Source organism: Dromiciops gliroides, chromosome 1 (genome assembly GCF_019393635.1).
Source record: "Dromiciops gliroides isolate mDroGli1 chromosome 1, mDroGli1.pri, whole genome shotgun sequence".
Classification (NCBI taxonomy): Eukaryota; Metazoa; Chordata; class Mammalia; order Microbiotheria; family Microbiotheriidae; genus Dromiciops; species Dromiciops gliroides.
The window spans coordinates 163,857,166-163,876,431 of NC_057861.1; positions in this window are offsets into that span (position 1 = coordinate 163,857,166).

The window sequence follows — 19,266 nt, forward strand, 5'->3', positions numbered from 1 at the left end:
GCTTTATGGCCCAGAAAATAAATAATCTAACCAGGAGGAGAAATCTCACCGACTGAAGGAAATGCAGCTGGACAATCATCCAGCCAGTCAATCTATCTCTCCTGAGAAGACAAAGGGCAGCTGTACCATATGAACAACAGATAAGTGACAATAAACTCTTTAAATATGGGAAAGTAAAATGGAACCCCATAGGCCCATACACCCTGTGTATGCAGTGAGAGATAACATTTTAAATATTACTTTGAAAATAGTGACTATAAAGATGAAGACAATAAATCAAGTTTTGTATAACTGAGGCTTTTCTATGAGTTTTAACCAATTACATATGTAACGGGGCTGGTGAGCAGGCACAGTGTGCTCAGCTGATACAAACCCTCACACAAAAGAGTTTGGGGAGCCTACTTCTGGAAAGGCATGATTACATGAAATGGAAGTGAGATCTGGACCATGCATAGATATTCTATGTGTAACTCATCGCAGTCTGTCAGGCTCATGATAAAGAGCTGCTTTTATTGTTGTTAATAATAACAGCACATCTGTACATACATTATCATCTCTATCTATCTATCTATCTATCTATCTATCTATCTATCTATCTATCTATATCTATCTATCTATCTACCTAGCTAGCTAGCTCTGCCAGACACTGTGCCAAGGACATTACAAATATTTTCTCATTTGATCCTTACAACAACCCTTAGAGGCAAGTGCCACCCCCATTTTACAGATGAGGAAACTGAGGCAAAGAGAGACTAAGTGACTTGCCCAGGGTCACACAGCTAAAAAAGTGTCTGAGGACAGATTTGAGCTCAGATCTTCCTGACTCTATTGCTCAAAGATGAAATGCAAAATATTCTGTTTAGCATTCAAAGCCTTTTGTAACCAAGTCCCCTCCTACCTTTCTAGTCTTACACCTTACAGCAGGACAAGTGCTCTTCATTGCAGGGACATTGGCCTCATGGCTATTCTTTAAACAATGTACTCCATGTCTTGGCTCTGAGAATTTTGTCTGGTTGTCCCCCATTCCCGGTTCACTTTGCCTCCTCTGCTCCAACTACTGATCTCTTTGGCTTCCTCTAAGTCCCAACTAAAATCCTATCTTCTACAGGAAGTCTTTCCCAATCTCTCTTAAGACTAGTTCCTTCCTTCTGTTAATTATTTCCTATTTATCTTGTATATAGCTTGCTTTTTGTATATGTACTTGTATGTTATTTTCACCCATAAGAATGTAAGCTCCTTGAAGGCAGGCACTGTCTTTTGCCTCTTTTTGTATTCCCTGCACTGAGCACAGTATCTGGCACATAGTAGGAGCTTAATAAATGTTAATTGGTTGATTGACTCCAGGCCGGCACTTCAACCTAGCTGCTTATCAACTTATTAACTTGAACTGGGATACAATCAAAAGGCTCTAGTCTGTCAGAGAAAGTGCTTTGCTCTGTCTCCTTCCTGCCCAGCTGCATTCTGGTGAGAAAAGAAAGACAATGTTATGAGGGGAGAGATCTCAGATGCTCCTCATCTGAGGTGCATATGTTTCATGGCAGTGTGGGGTTCTGTTCTTTGCATTTCTGAAATGTATTCTCTCTTATTTGAGTTGAAGGAGATTAGAAATGACCATAACCTTGTGAGATTCAAAACATCAGGAAAACATGACACCAGAAAATTTGAGATCAGAGTTCATGCCCAGTTTAGCAGCCAGCAATTAAGGCCCCAAGGATTGGCTTCTAGGACACAAATTCACCATAGCTAAGATATAGACTCATCTGGCAGCTATGCCATATTTGGAAGCAAACTTGGTGAGGAAAATGCTACATAGAAACTGAGTTATATGAGCCCTCTCTCCACAGAGAGTGAGTTGGTATAAGGGAGAATATCACCTCACAGATTTTTGGAATGGGGGCTTGAGCCCCATGGCATTAGAGAAGCAATCCAACCTCACAGGAGGACTCTGTGTAGCCAGCCTCATTCTGGGGAAGTCAGGCCAGAGTAAGTGCTATACAAAAATATGTAAAGGAGATCTAAGTTAAGGGTAAGATTTTTTTTTAATGTGGGAACTCAAGCATTTCTTTGCTATTTGCATAAATATACATTCATGTGTCCTTGAGACATTTATTCCAAACTTCTGAGGCTCAGCTTCTCTTTTCTTCTTTCTTAGGGATGGGCTTCCTGGTGCTGTTCCTTCACAGTGGGGATATTGGGAATGGAAGGAATTTCTGACAGAGACAAAAATGGGGGCAGCCCCTGGGAAATAAGACCATGTTTGACCAGGCTGATCTGAGCCATATGGAAAGTGTTTGCTTGAGAAGTTGCATACTGTCCATCAGGAAAAACAAGAGACTTTGCTACTGGTTTCCCTGTGACTTAGAGGGACAATAAGGATGTGGCCTCTGCTCTGAAACCCAGGGACCTCTGGGACTGAGCCAAGTAGGGTGTGGAACCAAGCAACAAAAACAGACTCCCAAAGCCAAGTCTGGAGAAAGGCTTCACGTCTTTGTCCAGCTGCACCTGAAGACAAGACTGGATTGGACCACATGGAAAAAAAAAAGAGGGGGGAAGGGGAGCTTAGTGGATTCTATTGACATATAATTCCTGCCAGATGTTGTTTTCCTTACTCCCGTGGAGCATAGCTGAATGGGTGCCAGGGGCTGAGCTCAGCCCCTGCCACCCCGCCCCAGATGACGTCCCCATGGAACTCCTCCAGAGTGTGCTGTGTGGTCAGACAAGATAAAAACTCCAAAGAGAGGCCACATTGAGGGATCGGCTGCTAACTTCATTACCAGCATTCCTCTGAGCACACATCACAGTTTGGGCAAAGTCTGAAGTGAAAGAACATAAATGTATACTCATTCATTCATTCATTCATTCAACCAGCCAGACTTCCCTGAGCGTCTACTACATGAGAGAATCAGTGCCAGGAGCTATAAAACATAATTTGGGTCCAGGTGAAAGTATTCTGTTTTCATGAGCTATTCAGGCTTCACCATTCAGGAATTACATGGCTTGTGGAATGTCCCCATTTGGATAATGGTGAGACCATAGCAAAACATGAGCCAAAAGACCATGTTTGATGTGATATGGTATGGTATGGTATGATAATGATACATATGATAATGTAATGTAACATAATGTAACAATACAAAACCATACTTTGCTATATTATATTAAGCAGACTAAAAAATTGATTTGAAAATTAAAAAGATAGTTGAAGATGAGGTATAGTCTTCTTTCCCCAGGAGACTGGGTTAAATCACCTTTGGAAAAGACTCCTAAGAAACTCTGAGACCCTTATCCCTCACCAGCTGGTCTTTGATTCTCCTTTAATAATTTCCTCTTCTTTTCCTCCTCCGTTGACCTAATATACACTATGACACCCTGACTATCCTGGGTGTTCAACAGGGACCTAAAGATATTTTCATCCTCTCACATATTCTGCATCTATTGAGAACCACCCTCTGTAAACCTCTCTGTCTTTAAAAAAAATTTTTTTAAACCCACCAACCTGTATTATATCTACCTATATTTTGTTCTTCTCTATAGTTACATTTTTTTCATGACTCTGAATATGTCCTCTGAAAAGTCATTAGGCTCTTTTTGCTAAGTATCGTAGGCAGGTTTGAGAAATGGGAATTAGAGGAAATTTAATACCAGCCTCCTACATAATGTAGACCTTATGAACTTTTGCCTGTTATTGCATGGATAAAGCATCCTAGAAAATAGGCATATTCAAGCCACTGTATTGACCCAGATTTCTTGTGAGGAATAGAAATGGTTCACATTTATGTAGTGCTTTAAGACTTGAAAAACACTTTACAAATATTATCCCATTTTATCCTCACAATAACCTATGAAGTAGGTACAATTATCCCTCTTTTATATATATATATATATATATATATATATATATATATATATATATATATATATATATATTTGAGGCACACAAAGGTTAAATGACTTGTCCAGAGCTGTGTGGCTATTGAGTGTCCTGAGGCTGGATTTGAACTCAAATCTTTTTTACTCCACATCTAACACTGTATCCACTGTACCACCAGCTACCTCTAAAGAACAAAGCCAGTATCATAGGTGTTTGGGAAAAAAACATTTATAAGATAATACATATTAAAAAGAGACCAAGGCAAAAGCCAGCTTAACTTGTATCTGGCAAGGGAATGGGTAGAGTAGAAAAATGAATGAATGAAGAAATGAATGAATGGCTTTGTAATAGCCCAGTTTGAGGGTACCTCTTTCTGGATTCTTAGTAATCCTGCTTCCAAGCCTGTATAACTTGTTGGGGCAGGCAAAACATTGTAACAACCACTTTGGATTGGAGCCCACTGTCCCCAAGGACCAAGATGATATAGGAGAGAGTGTGGTCTTAGTAGATATATTTATTCTTTTGCTATATCTTCTCAGTAAATAACCCTTTATAAAGGCTAATTGATATTAATGATTAAATGGCATTAAACTGTTAATCATTTGGTTAATCAATGATATAAGGAATATACTAAGTGTAATTGGCAACTGATATTGAGAACAACATTAGAAGGGAGCCTAAAAGCCAATAACATTAGAAAGACTCTCCTCCACCCTTCAAGGGGGACCTCTGGAACCCTGAGGGCAAAGTTTAGTTAAGCCAGCCCTCCAGAGACCCCACTCATCAATACATATGGGAGTTGGGCTAAGAACCAACGGATTGTTTACAGGTCACAAATGAAAAAGTACATATTGTTTGTGCTATGCTAAGTTTGATTGCTACAAATATTAAAATGAGAGCACTTACATGTGATGGAATTTATATTCTAACAGAGGGAAAGGTGACCAGAGAGGTTTGTTTTGAGTGGGAAGTGACTAGAATGGTTAGTGGAGCCATGGGAGAGTTAGTTGACATGATCTTGCCAGAAGCAAAAGTAGTATTGATTTGACTACAATTCTAGAGCTGGGAAAAGGGTGGAGGGTAGAGGGTGGAGTTAGAGCTGGTTCTAGAGGAAGGAAAGGTAGACAGCTAAGTGGTGCAGTAGATGATATGCTGGACCTGGAGTCAAGAAGAACTGATTTCAAATCTGGTCTCAGATACTTACTAACTGTGTGACCTGGGCAAGTCATTTAACCTCTGTTTTCCTCAGTTTCCTCAACTGTAAAATGGGGATAATAACCACATCTACCTTTTGGGGTTGTTGTAAAAATTCAGTGAGATAGTATTTTTTAAAGCGCCTGCCCCACATTAGGCATTATATAAATGTTTATTTCCCTTCTCCTTTCCTCCCACCTTCCAACTTGTACAGGAGCAGGTGGAGAGCTAATTTGGGGGATCTGGAAGGGGCAACATCAAGCAGGGTGAAGAGAAAGAAAATGGCCTGTGTGGAATGTGAAATATAACTAGAGATGGCAATATAGGGTAGACCATGTGACACAGTCACTAATCATCACAGTGCATGGGATTTAGGGGCAGAAGCCCTGGTTTTAGATCCTGGCTTCCCTACTTACTGTCTTAATTTTGGGTGAATCTTTATTACTCTGGGCCATTAGTAAAAGGATCAGGATGGCACTAGATGATCTCTAAGTCCCTGCCTCTGTCTAAATCTCCTAATATGAGGTTCTTGGCCATTGTCCCAGCTGCCTTTGTATTATCTGTAAAGGCTGACAAGGAGACAAATTGGACACATTTAGATTTGTCATTGCTTGTGAGAATGAGCACATAGATCTACCATGTTCCAGAACTGTGCAGTCACTCTATCAATTGATCAACAAGCATTCATTAAGTGTCTATGTTAGTAACTCCCAACTTTGTCCGAATTAATCATCATTGAACCTCTGGGCTGGCCAAGGGCTTTAGCCTCTAGTTGAGGGATGTGGGCATTTATCCATCATCACAGCTTTGCTATCTGATGACTCTCTTTTCACATAATAAGCTGCATCCAGGACATCCCTTCACTTTCTTCAAACTTCTTAATTTGCTTTTGATGCCATACTATGGAGAGGCTTTGAAAATCAATCATTTAATAAGAATTCATTACACATTTACTAGGTACTAGGCAGTGGGATAAGCACTGATTCTTCCCTAGCTTTGCAGCTAGGTATGTGAACAGAACTCTGGATCTGGAATCAAGAAGATTTGAGTTCAAATTCAGCCGCAGACACTTACCAACTGTGTGATCCTGGGCAAGCCACTTGAATCTGTTTGCTTCAATTTCCTTAGCTGTTAAAATGGGGATAAAATAACATCTACCTCCTTGGGCTGTTCTGAGGATCAAATTATATAATATTTATTAAGTGCTTAGCACAGAGGGGGCAGCTAGGTCGTGCAGTGGAGAAAGCACTAGCCCTGGATTTAGGAGGACCTGACTTCAAATCTGGCCTCAGACACTTGACACTTATTAGCTGTATGACCCTGGGCAAATCACTTAACGCTCATTGCCCAGCAAAAAAATAAAAATAAAAAGTGCTTAGCACAGAGCCTGGCACATAGTAGGCACTTAGTAAATGCTTGCTTTCTTTCTTCTTTCCACTCCATGAAAGACTAGTAAAAGACTATTTCAGGAAATCAAACTTGACTTGCCCAAAGACTACAAGGTATATGGAAGCTTTAATCTGAGGAACAGATTGATAAAAAGGCAAGTCTAAAACAGATAGAAAGAGATCATCTACAGCAGTGACCATTAGTCATGATAAAATATGAGAATGGTAAGTATACTTACTAACAAGGTGAAGGGATAGAATTTGGGAAAAAGACTCCAGGCAAGACACCAATTGCCATGTGGTGACCATGAATATTGTATATTACATGTAATGAAATGGCAGCAGAGGAAGTGGCTAAATAAATATGAAGAGGATAGTGGAACTGTCCTAAACACCTTAAAACAGCCCTGTCACATAATTATTGATGTTCACACGTTGTTTTAAAAGCAGCCAGGTCCTCTAGACTTAGAAAACATTAAGAACTCTATTGCTTCTTTTAAAAGAAATGAGCCCCCAAATCTTGACAATTCTCACCATTACTGTCCATTTGCAAGGTTTATAAGCTCTTCTTAAGAATGGTCACTTTCATATCAAAATGAGCTTAGAGAATTCCATCAGTCATGAGCAGATGGATTTTGTTGTTGATATTTTCTGCCTTTGATCACATATATATGTTATGACAACTTCATGAAAAATGTAGTGTTGAGGGTCAGATCCTGCATTCTGTATGTTTGTTGACTATAAGAAGGTATACTTTGCAGCAGTAGAGTAAATCTAGTAGCTTGATTTCAATGAAAAGATAAATACTCACAGCATAACTGAATGCTTGCAGAGTCCTGGGGAATGGACTTCCACAAAGGGGAGACAACCTCCTCCAGACTATTCAAGGATTACTTGTAAGAGTGATTTCCACAATTGGACTAGAGGGATTGGGTCCTTACTAGTGGTAAACTTTTTTCACTTGTTTGCTTTTTGAAGATGGCAGTACTTTGCTTACAAATGTCACCCCAGAATTCCAGGAAATTTTGAAGCAATTGTGAAGGTTGCATATTACTAAATGCCACCCAGTCAACAATTCCATTCAACAGAAATGCATTGAGTATTTACTGTGTACAAGCCCCTTGGCTGGGTGCTGGGTGTATAAAGATATATACACTTTAGTTTAAAAAAGAGAGCAGGTATTGAATTTAACACACCCTGAAAATAAATGATGTCCTAAGAAGACATGTCCTCTACTTTCCTATTTCTCATTTAACAACCTAATTCTCACAAATTGTCATTCAATTCCACATTGAGAAGGTACCTACAATGTGCAAGGCATTATGTTAACTATCAGAAATATGTTAATAAAATGACAGTTCTTCCCCCACCTGACCCCCAAGTTAGCCTTTAAGATCCTTCTGATTCTGTATTTAGGATTCTATGAGACGCATTACTCAAATACAGCATCTCACTAATTTATGTTTAGTAACCTGTTGAAAAAAGATAGAAAGTTAATTTGACATAATCTGTTCCTGATAAATCCCTGCTGGCTTTCTGAGATCATCTCCTCCTTATGCAAGGTAGCTAGGTGGCACAATGGAGAAAGAACTGGGCTTGAAATCAGGAAGATTCATCTTCATGAGTTCAAATCCTGCTTCAGACACTTACTAGCTCTGTGACACTGGGCAAGTCATTTAACCCTGTTGGTCTCAGTTCCTAATCTGTAAAATGAAGCTGGAGAAAGAAATGGCAAACTATTCCAATATCCTTGCCAAAAAGATCCCAAAATGGGGTCATGAAAAGCTGGACAAGACTGAGAAACTTCCTTATCTAGAGGTTTAATTATCTCTTTAATAATATGGTCTAGAGATGGAATTGTATGGAGACAGATACACTAATGCATGAAACTATGAATTCTGGAAATCCCTTCACCAAGTGACCTGGAGTTATGCAAATAAAGTGAGAGATTCTCTACCCAGAGATTCTACGGCTAGGTATATAGTCCAAGGAGGTAATTAACACAAAGAAAGCCTACATCAAAATATTTATGTCAGTACTTTCTATGGCATCAAAGAATGGGAAATAAAGTAGATGTCCATCAATTGGGAAATAGCTAAACAAATTAAGGTACATGAATATAATGTTTTATTGTGTACTAAGATACAACAAGCATGATGAACATAAGGACACATGGAAAGACTTATATGAACTACTACAGTACTACAGTAGTACATAGAAATAAATAGAAACAGGAAAACAAAATATAAGAGGAATTCAATAATGTTAAGTAAAAAGAACAATAACCAAAAAACAACCAAAACTGAATACTGTGAAATTATAGAGAATAAACTTAACCTCAAAGAATAAACATGAAAATACATCTCTCCCTACTCCTTTGAAAAGGTAGAAGACTATGGATGTGGAATACTGCATGTAACATCTGATCTTTTTTATGTGTTGATTGGTTTTACAGATTTGGTTTTATTTTCATTTTTTTCTTTAAAAAAATTCATTGTTACATGGAATGGCTATCTGGGAAGGATGGAGAAATACATAGGGGGAAATCTGAGTATATGATAACAAAAGTTGTTGTTCAGTCATTCAGTCATGCTTAACTTTTCATGACCCCATGGACTATATAGTATGCCAGGCCCTTCTATCTTCTATCTCTTGAAGTCTGTCCAAACTCATGTTCATTGCTTTCATGACACTATCTATCCATCTCATCCCTTACCAACCCCTTTTCCTTTTGCCATCAATCTTTCTCAACTTCAAGGTTTTTCCCAATGAGTCCTGTCTTTTCATGTGGCCAAAAAATTTAAACATCAGCTTCAGTATTTAACCTTCCAGTAAATTGTGTGAGTTAATCTTTTAAAATATTGACTGATTTGATCTTTTTGCCATCCAAGAGACCCTCAATAGTCTTCTCCACCACCACAATTCAAAAGTATTGATTCTGCAGTGCCCAGCTTTCCTTATAATCCAGTTTTCACCAGCCATACATTACTACTGGAAAAACCATAGTTTTGACTTTATGAACCTTTGTTGGGAAGGGGATGTCATTATTTTTAGTACACTGTTCATATTTGCCTTAGATTTCCTTCCAAGAGGCAAATGTCTTTTAATTAATTTCATGGCTTCATTTGCCATCTGCAGTGATCTTTGAGCTCAAGAATATAAAATCTGACACTGCTTCTATTGTTTCTCCCTTTATTTGCCCAATGTGATGGGACCAGTTGCCAATTTTTTTATGTTAAGCTTCAAGCCAGCTTTTATACTCTTCTCTTTTACCCTCATCAAAAGATTTTTTAATTCTTCTTTACTTTCTGCTATCAGTGTGATATTATCTGCATATCTGAGATTGTTGATATTTCTCCTGGCAACCTTAATTCTGGCTTTTGTTGCATCCAGCCTGGCATTTTGCATGATGTACCATTCATATAAGTTAAATAGATAAAGTGACAATATACAGCCTTGTCATACTCCTTTTCCAATCATAAGCCCATTAGTTGTTCCAAGTTCAGTTCTAATTATTGCCTCTTGGCCCACATACAGGTTCCTTGGGAGACAAGTAATATGATCTACAGCCAAACATCCTGGAGAATTAAGTCAAGTGGGTCTTAGGAAAAATTTGCTAACAATAAGGCTAGTGGAGGTGATGGAATTCTAACTGAGGTATTTAATATCCTAAAAGATGATACTGTTAAAGTGCTGCACTCAATATGCCAACAAATTTATAAAATTTAACAGTGGCTACTGGATTACAAAAGATCAGTTTACATTCCAATCCTGAAAAAGGGCAATGCCATTACTGAACAACTGCACTCATTTCACTCACCACCATGGTTATGCTTAAGATTCTACAATCTAAGCTTCAGTAATATGTGAACTGAGAATTACCAGAAGAGCAAACTAGTTTTTGAAGAGTCAGAGGAACTAGAGACCAAATTGCCACCATTTGCTGGATTATAGAGAAAGCAAGGGAATTCCATAAAAAAAATCTACTTCTACTTCACTGACTACACTAAAGTCTTTGACTGTGTGAATCACAAAAAAAATGTGGCAAGTCTTCAAATAGATATGAGTACCCATATCATCTTTTCTCCTGAAAACAAAAAAATAATAGTCTAAAGTAAAAGTCTATTTTAAAAGTATATAAATAATGAGTCTATTTTTTTTAAGTGATGCAATTGGGGTTAAGTGACTTGCCCAGGGTCACACAGCTAGTAAGTGTTGAGTGTCTGAGGCCGGATTTGAACTCAGGTCCTCCTGACCCCAGGACTGGTGCTCTATCCACTGCACTACCTAGCTGCCCCCATGAGTCTATTTTTAAAATAATACATTTTAGAGATTTTTCAGAAGTTGCTGCTGCCCTGGCTGATATTCTCTTCTTAATAAAGGTAAAAAACTTCCATTGTAGAGGGGAGAGAGCTGCCCTGTCCCAGACAGGTTGGACCCACATTCCCCAGATTGCCCTCTCCCCTTTCCCCAAATCTGGGGGCAGGTGCACCTGGCACTTCCAGCCTGTATGTATCCCATAAAGTGAAAAAAAAATGCTCATGGCCAAGATCATCTTGCAATACAATCCAGGGGTCTCAAACGAACCTCAGTGTATCTTCCTACTCTACCCAGTTTCCATCTCCTTTAATCCAGTGGCTCCTAGATACATTTTGTTCATGGTATAAAAGTAAGACTCCTTACCATCCTTAATGAGCTGCTTATCATTTATTCCTAATTAACAAGAAGTGAACTTATAGGGAAAAAAATAAATATGTATTTAATTCACTTTGTTATGTTTCATTTGTTCTCCAAACTAAATTTTTCATTAATGTTCAGCTCATAGGGTGTTGTTCAACTTTAACATAATAAAAGGGAAAATTTTTCCTACCAAAAGTCTGTTTTACTTTAAGTCCATTTCCTTGGGGTATTTAGTGAATAGTAAATATAATTGTCTTTATTGTCTTCAGAAAATATATTTTATATATTTAAAGAAAGAATTTGTCACCTTGGACTAATCTTCTCTAGGTTACACATTTGGGTCTTTATTCTGCAAAGAAATTCCCTATCTTTGATCAATTATGAAACCTCTCTGGACCCTTTCTAATTTCTCCATATCCCTTTAAAAGTGTTCATACACAGGATTTAATTAATACTTTTAAAAACATCTAACTGGGGCAGTTAGGTGGTAAAGTTGATAGACTGCCAGGGCCAGAGTCGGGAAGACTCATCTTCCTGAGTTCAAATCTGGCCTAAGACTAGCTGTGTAACCCTAGGAAAGTCACCTAACTCTGTTTGCCTTAGTTTCCTCATCTGTAAAATGAGCTGGATCTGTTCTTTCTCTATTTTGTTGATGTAAGCCTTTAGAGATAGAAAATTTCCCCTAAGTACTGCTTTAGCTGCATCCCATGGAGTTGTGAATTTATCCAACCATTCTGGAAAGCAATTTGGAACTATGCCTAAAGGGCTATAAAATTGTGCATATCCTTTGATCTAGCAATTACTGCTGCTAGGTCTATATCCAAAAGACATCAAACATTAAAGGGGTGGGGGGAAGGACCTAATTGTACAAAAATATTTCTAGCAGCTCTTTCTGTGGTGGCTAAGAATTAGACATAGAGAAGATGCCCATCACTTGGGGAATGACTACACAAACTGTGGTATATGATTATCACTGAATATTATTATGCTATAAGAAATGACCAGCAGTATGATTTCAGAAAAGACTTACATGAACTGATGCAAAGTGAAGTAAGCAGAACCAAAACATTGTACACAGTAACAGTAATATTATACTATGAAGAATTGTGACTGACTTAACTATTCTCAGCAATACAAAGATTCAAGACAATCTCAAAGGACTAAAGATGAAGTATGCTTACTATCCACCTCAAAAGAAAGAACTGATATTGGTTGAACACAAACTCAAGCATAGTTTTTTCTCTTTCTTTCTTTCTTTCTTTCTTTCTTTCTTTCTTTCTTTCTTTCTTTCTTTCTTTCTTTCTTTCTTTCTTTCCCTTCCTTCCTTCCTTCCTTCCTTCCTTCCTTCCTTCCTTCCTTCCTTCCTTCCTTCCTTCCTTCCTTCCTTCCTTCCTTCCTTCCCTCTTTCCTTTCTCTTTCTCTCTTCCTTTCTTTTGAGTTTTCTTGTACAAAATGACCAATAGGGAAATGTTTTATGTGATTGCACATGTATAACCTATGTCAGGTTGCTTACCATCTCAGGGATGGGGGAAAGGAAGGAGGGATAGAATTTGGAACTCAAAACTGTTTTTAAATGCTTAAAATTGTTTTAATGTATAATTTGGGGGGAATAATTTTTTTTAAATTTTAAAACATGTAATTGGGGAAAAATAAAACAATATATTAAAATGATCCAGAAAAGGAAATAGCAAACCACTCCAGTATCTTTGCCAAGAAAAACCCAAATGGGCTCATGAAGAGTCAGACATGAATGAAAACTTATTGAACAACAACAATAAAATATGCCAGGCACTGTGCTAAGCTCTGAGGATACAAAAAGAGATCTTAAACACTTATTAATTGTGTGATCCTGGGCAAGTTATTCAAATCATGTTTACCTCAGGTTTGTCATCTCTAAAACGAGTTGGAGAAAGAAATGGCAAATCACTTCAATATCTTTGTCAAGAAAACCCCAAATGGGGTCACAAAGAATCAGATACAACTGAAAATAAAAACAATTTCCTTACAATGCTCTATCTGTGCTACCACCAACTTTCCTAAATTCAAATCCTTCATCAGATTACATAATCCAGATCAAATCACTTAACTTCTCTCAGCCTCAGTTTCCTCCTCTGTAAAATGGTAATAACAGTTATAACCCTTCCTAGGGTTGTTGTTGTGAGGAACAAATGAGGTAAGAAATTTTATATATAAATACACACACACACATATAGTATTTTGTAAACCTTAAAGCACTATATAAATGCTATGATTATTAATTACTTTTGTCATTGCTTATCAGATTATTTTTTTATTACGGTCCATTACCACATTTGCTTTTTCAAAAGCAGAACCTTATTGCTGACTCATGTTCAGTTTGTGGTTGCCTCTGGCCACGTGTCATTTTTTTTATGTGTGCATAGCTAGCCAACCTCCCCACCCCCACCCCCAAACTCTATCTTTTTTAATTTATTGTATAGGTTTCTTGTCCCTGAGCATTTTCTTGTATTCACTATTGAATCTTTCTTTTGTTTGAATGAGTTTTTAAAGGACCATTTCCCCTGTTTGTCAAGACCATAATCTAATTTATCAGTCCAAAGGACTGAAATACTTTGAATAGTCAACATTCCCTAGAAGTTGAAGGAATGCTGTGGGAGAAGTGGGTGGTGTTCCCAGGTCTCCTTTGTGGCATGTGGGTATAAAGAGCTCTGCTGTTTAATAACAGCAATAACAATGACAGAGCTAGCAGTAGCAGTAGTAGCAACAATTCACATTTATATATAGCTTTAAGGTTTACAAAGTATTTTCCTCACAATAGCAAATAGTACAAGTTTTCTGATGCCCATTTTACAAATGAAAAAACTGAGTGGCAGAAATATAAATTGGCTTGCCCCAGGTAAGAGAGCAATTGTCAGAGGTTGCTCTAAAACCCAGATCTCTTAACTCTAAGTCCATTACATTTTCTACTACATCCCTCTGACCCTTTGATATTTTTGGCCATTTGCCTCATCTCTCTTGGATTCATCTCCCTTGTAAAGTAAAGGAGCTAACTACTACAAACAAAATCTAGTAGAGAGAGATAGGGACAAAATTACGTTCAAAATAACAACAGAAATAAAAGTTTCTGTAATTCCTAGATGAAATAGCTGGGATTCTATCTACCAAGATGTACATACACACAGGAATTATGATGACTTGTCTCCTCAGTTCTTAGCATGATGCCTAGCACATAGTATATGCTTAATAAATGTTTGTTGACTTGACACTTTGCAGAAATAAAGGAAGACATATAATTAGAAAGATTAATTGCTCCTATTTGGAACATGATAATATAATAAAAATGGTAATGCTACCCAAATTAATTCATAGTTTTAGTCCTATACAAATTAAACTACCAAAGAAAAAATAACATTCAAGAATTACAGAGGAATCCCCCAATTGATAAATGGTGAAATGGCATGAATGAGTTTTCAGAGGAAGAAATCCAAGCTATCAATAACCATATTGGGGAAAAAAAAAACTAACAGCTTCTAAATGACTAATCATTAGAGAATTACAATTTAGAGATATGTGAATTATAATAACTTGGGTACCACCTTACATATGTCAATGTGGTAGAGATGGCAAAAAATGAGAATGATTAATATTGGTACAACAATGGGAAAACAGGTAATACTCTGTTGGTAGAATGCAAACTGGTTCAATTATTCTGGAAAGCAACTTGGAACTATGCCAAAACAGCTATTACACTGTGCATGCCATTGGTCTCAGTCAGGGCTTTTTTTTTTTTTTTTTTTAGTGAGGCAATTGGGGTTAAGTGACTTGCCCAGGGTCACACAGCTAGTAAGTGTTAAGTGTCTGAGACCGGATTTGAACTCAGGTCCTCCTGACTCCAGGGCCGGTGCTCTATCCACTGTGCCACCTAGCTGCCCCCTCAGTTAGGGCTTCTTAAACTTTTTCCACTTGCCACCCCTTTTCACCCAAAAAAGTTTTATGTGATGCAGGCTATATATATATATATATATATATATATATATATATATATGTTTGTGTGTGTGTATAAAATAGGTATACATTATACATATAATATATATAATAGGTATACATAACCTTATGCTATTGCCAAGTTTGTTGTGAGCCCCATATTCAGTTCTGCAACCCAATATGGGGTCATGACCCACAGTTTAAGAAGCTTTGGTCTCAGTGATACTAGTACTGTACTATGTCTACACCCTGAAGAGATCAAAGAAAGAGGAAAACAATCCACATATAAAAATGTTTATAAAAGCTCTTTTTGTAGTGCTAAAGAATTAGAAACTGAGAAAATGTCCATTCATTGAGGAATGGATGAACAAGTTGTGATACGTATAAATGGAATGGAATTTTATTGCACAGTAAGAAATAATTGAGGAGATGGCTTTTAAAAACCTTGGAAGACTTGTGTGAACTAATACAAAGAAGTGAGAAGAACCAGGTTAACAATTTATACCATAACAAAACCATAAAGACAAAAAACTTTGAAAGACTTAAGAACTCTGATCAGGTCAAATGGCACAATGCATAGGTCTAGAGGACTCATGATGAAACATGCTAGCCATCTCTAGATAGAAAGGTGATGGATTCAGAGCACAGACTGAAGCATTTTTTTTTTTACCATGGCTAATGCAGGAATTTGTTTTGCTTAACTATACATATTTTTAAAAGGTTTTGTTTCTTTTGCTTTCCCAGTGGGTGGAGGAGGGAAAGATGGGAGGTAGGGAATTGAAAACAAAATTAAATTAAATTTAAAAAATAATGATTTTCAAAGAAATTTTAAAAAGAAGAATCTCATGGAAAATAATAAGGAAAGGGGGGCAGCTAGGTGGTGCAGTGGATAAAGCACCAGCCCTGGATTCAGGAGGACCTGAGTTCAAATCCAGCCTCAGATACTTGACACTTACTAGCTGTGTGACCCTGGCCAACTTACTTAACCCTCATTGCCCCATGATTAATAATAATAATAATAATAATAAAAGGATAGGAAGGAAGGAGCCTAGTAATAACATATCTCTAACTATAGTAATTGTTAATGAATTTTATATTCATTTTAAAATAGAAAAACTGACCAATGGTCCTAGAAATAATTACATAGTAGTATAATGTTCAATAAACCAATATTACCAAAATAAACTAACTACTAAGATGAGGAAAACTAGAAAGCAGTCCAACAGAAACTAAACTTAGGTCAACATCTTAGATCATATAACACAATGATACATGGCTGAAAAAATAAGATTGGTTAATGAGGTTAGAACCAAGAAGAAGAACATGAACCTGAATGAATACATTACCTAAAAGTAAAAGGTTATATCATAGACAAATTAGAGAAGATAAAATGCTTATGGATAAGGGAAGAGATTTTAACCATACAAGGAATAGAGATGACCATAAAACACAAAATGGACCATTTTTATTACATAAAACTGAAAAGGTTCTATATAAATGCAATTAATACAGTTAAAATTCAAAGGGAAATAGTTAACTAAGGGGAAATCTTTATAACAAATTTCTCTGATAAAGATCTGATATTCATGATTCATTTCCCAGTAGACCAATGTTTGGAGGATGTACATAAGCAGTTTTCAAAAGAAGAAATACAGTTATCAACCACCATACTTTTAAAAATACTCTAAATTCCTAATAGGGGAAATACATATTAAAAGAACTCTAAGGTTCCAATATGATTGGCCAAAGATTTTTTAAAAGTGAAAAGAAAAATTATTGAAGAGGCTGTAGGAAAACAGATGCATTGATATACTGTTGGCGAAACTGTAAATTGGTCCAACCAGTCTGGAAAGCAATTTAGAACTTTATGTTTGTGAATATAAGTTGACACAGAAATAACACTAGGCACACACTAAGCATATGTCCCAAAAGAGGTCTAAGGCAGAGGAAAAAGACTCATATGTACAAAAATATTTGTGACAGTATTTTTTATCGTAGCAAAGAACTTAAAGCATTGTAGGGTGAAAGGATTATATAGGGAATGGATGAACAAATTATTGTATAGGAATATTATAATTACTTCTCACTAAGAAATCATGAAAGGGACTACTTGAGAGAGACCTAGGATGATTTCTACTAACTGATGCATAGTGAAATAAGCAAAAGCAGAAGAAAACTTTATGCAATGATTATAGCAATATAAAGAAAAACAACTTTGAAATACTCAGAAACTTTGACCAATGCGATAGCCAGTCACAACTTTAGAAAACTTATAATTAAGCATGCTTCCCGCCTCAGTAAGGTGATGGACTAGAAGTATAAAATTAAGACATACATTTTCAGACATGGCCCATATGTGAATTTGTTTTTGTTTGCTATACTTATTTGTCACAAGAAGGCTTTTATTTGGGGAGGAGAAAGCTGGGAAATGTTAAGGCTAAAATTCTAGCTAAACTGTCTAAAATATCTAATGAGTGGTCGCCAATAAATTATAAGCTTTAGCAAGAGTTAGACTTTTAAGCATTTATTAAGGAGAATAAGAATTTGGTAAAGAGAGAGAAAAAGGCCTAGATTCCTATCTATTAAAGGGAGAGCACATTTCTAGCTCCGCTCTCCACCAGAGTCCAGAGGAAAGAGCGCGAGACTGAGCGCCAGTCTCTTCCTTCCTCCTCCCACTAGCCCGCGTCACTTCCTGACACCAAAGAAAAGACTCCTGGTCTTGCCCTCAAAGACCTTCGCTTCTTGGGCAGAACTCTTCTACAGTAAGTCTCCAGCAGGTGGCGTCATTCCAATCGTTACAGAAACAGGTGGTTAAGTAGTGATAGTGATGAAAGAAAAAGAAGAAAAGAAAAATAGCATTGGTGAGTCATTAAAAATTATGCAGAAGAGGGGCAGCTAGGTGGCACAGTGGATAGAGCACCGGCCCTGGAGTCAGGAGGACCTCAGTTCAAATCCAGCCTCAGACACTTAACCATTACTAGCTGTGTGACTCTGGGCAAGTCACTTAACCCCAAATGCCTCACCAAAAAAAAAAAAGAAAATATGCAGAAGAAAGCAGGAGCAATTTCAATAGAAGAAATTTCAGCAGAGTACTTTTGATGCTATCATGTTAAAATTATTCTATGCTTTTTTAAAAAAAGGAACAAATTCTACATAATAGAAAGTCACAATTTCATATACAAACTTTTGTTTTGTTTTGTATCTTGAAATATTCATGTTTGTGGATCTTTACATTCAAAATTTTAAAAAAATACACGAGTCAATGTGCTAGGCAGTGGTGATATAGAGACAAAAAAAAAAGATCTAATACCTTCCCTCAAGGTTATACTCTGCCTGAGGAAAACATTAATACAAAAAGCTGTAGAAGGAAATACAAAATCTATGTGTGTCTTGGACTCTGAAGTCCATCCCAGCTTTCTGTAGCATGCTTCCCCTCCATATGGGTCCCTGCCTATTTCTGGAACTTCTCACTACTTCCCAACTTCATGAGATTTTGGACATCATTATTTAATCAGGTATTTCCTAATCTTAATTTTGTGCTTCAGTTCTCATCATGAGGCCCCCATGGTCAAATGTGCTGCTCTGCTGCTTCTCTCTACCTCCAAAGCTATTTACCCACACAACTGTTGCTGTCTTTTACTGCTGGGCTGCTTTCTAATGAGTTGCTGCTACCCTCTGCTACAGGGTTTCTTCCCTACTTCTAAACCATTGACCATCTATCTACTGCAGAACTAACTTCTTCCTCAAGGGGAGTAATAACACTTGCTTTATGAGACATTCCCAGTGCTATTTCAAATCTTTTATTACTCATTCCTATAGCTGAACCCAATCAACAGAGAAAGGATCCCCTTTATTCCAGAATCCTCTTTTCGAACAACCCCTTTCTCCTTAGTGGAAATTTCCTCTGGATCAGTTTGATATTTTGGGTTGAGTGAGTGGCATAGTGGATAAAGTGATGGAGTCAGGAAAGCTTGAGTTTAAATCTTGCCTTATAGGGGGCAGCTAGGTGGTGCAGTGGATAAAGCACTGGCCCTGGATTCAGGAGGACCTGAGTTCAAATCCAACCTCAGACACTTGACACTTACTTACTAGTTGTGTGACCCTGGGCAAGTTTCTTAACCCCCATTACCCCACAAAAAACAAAAACAAACAAACAAAAAAACCAACTAA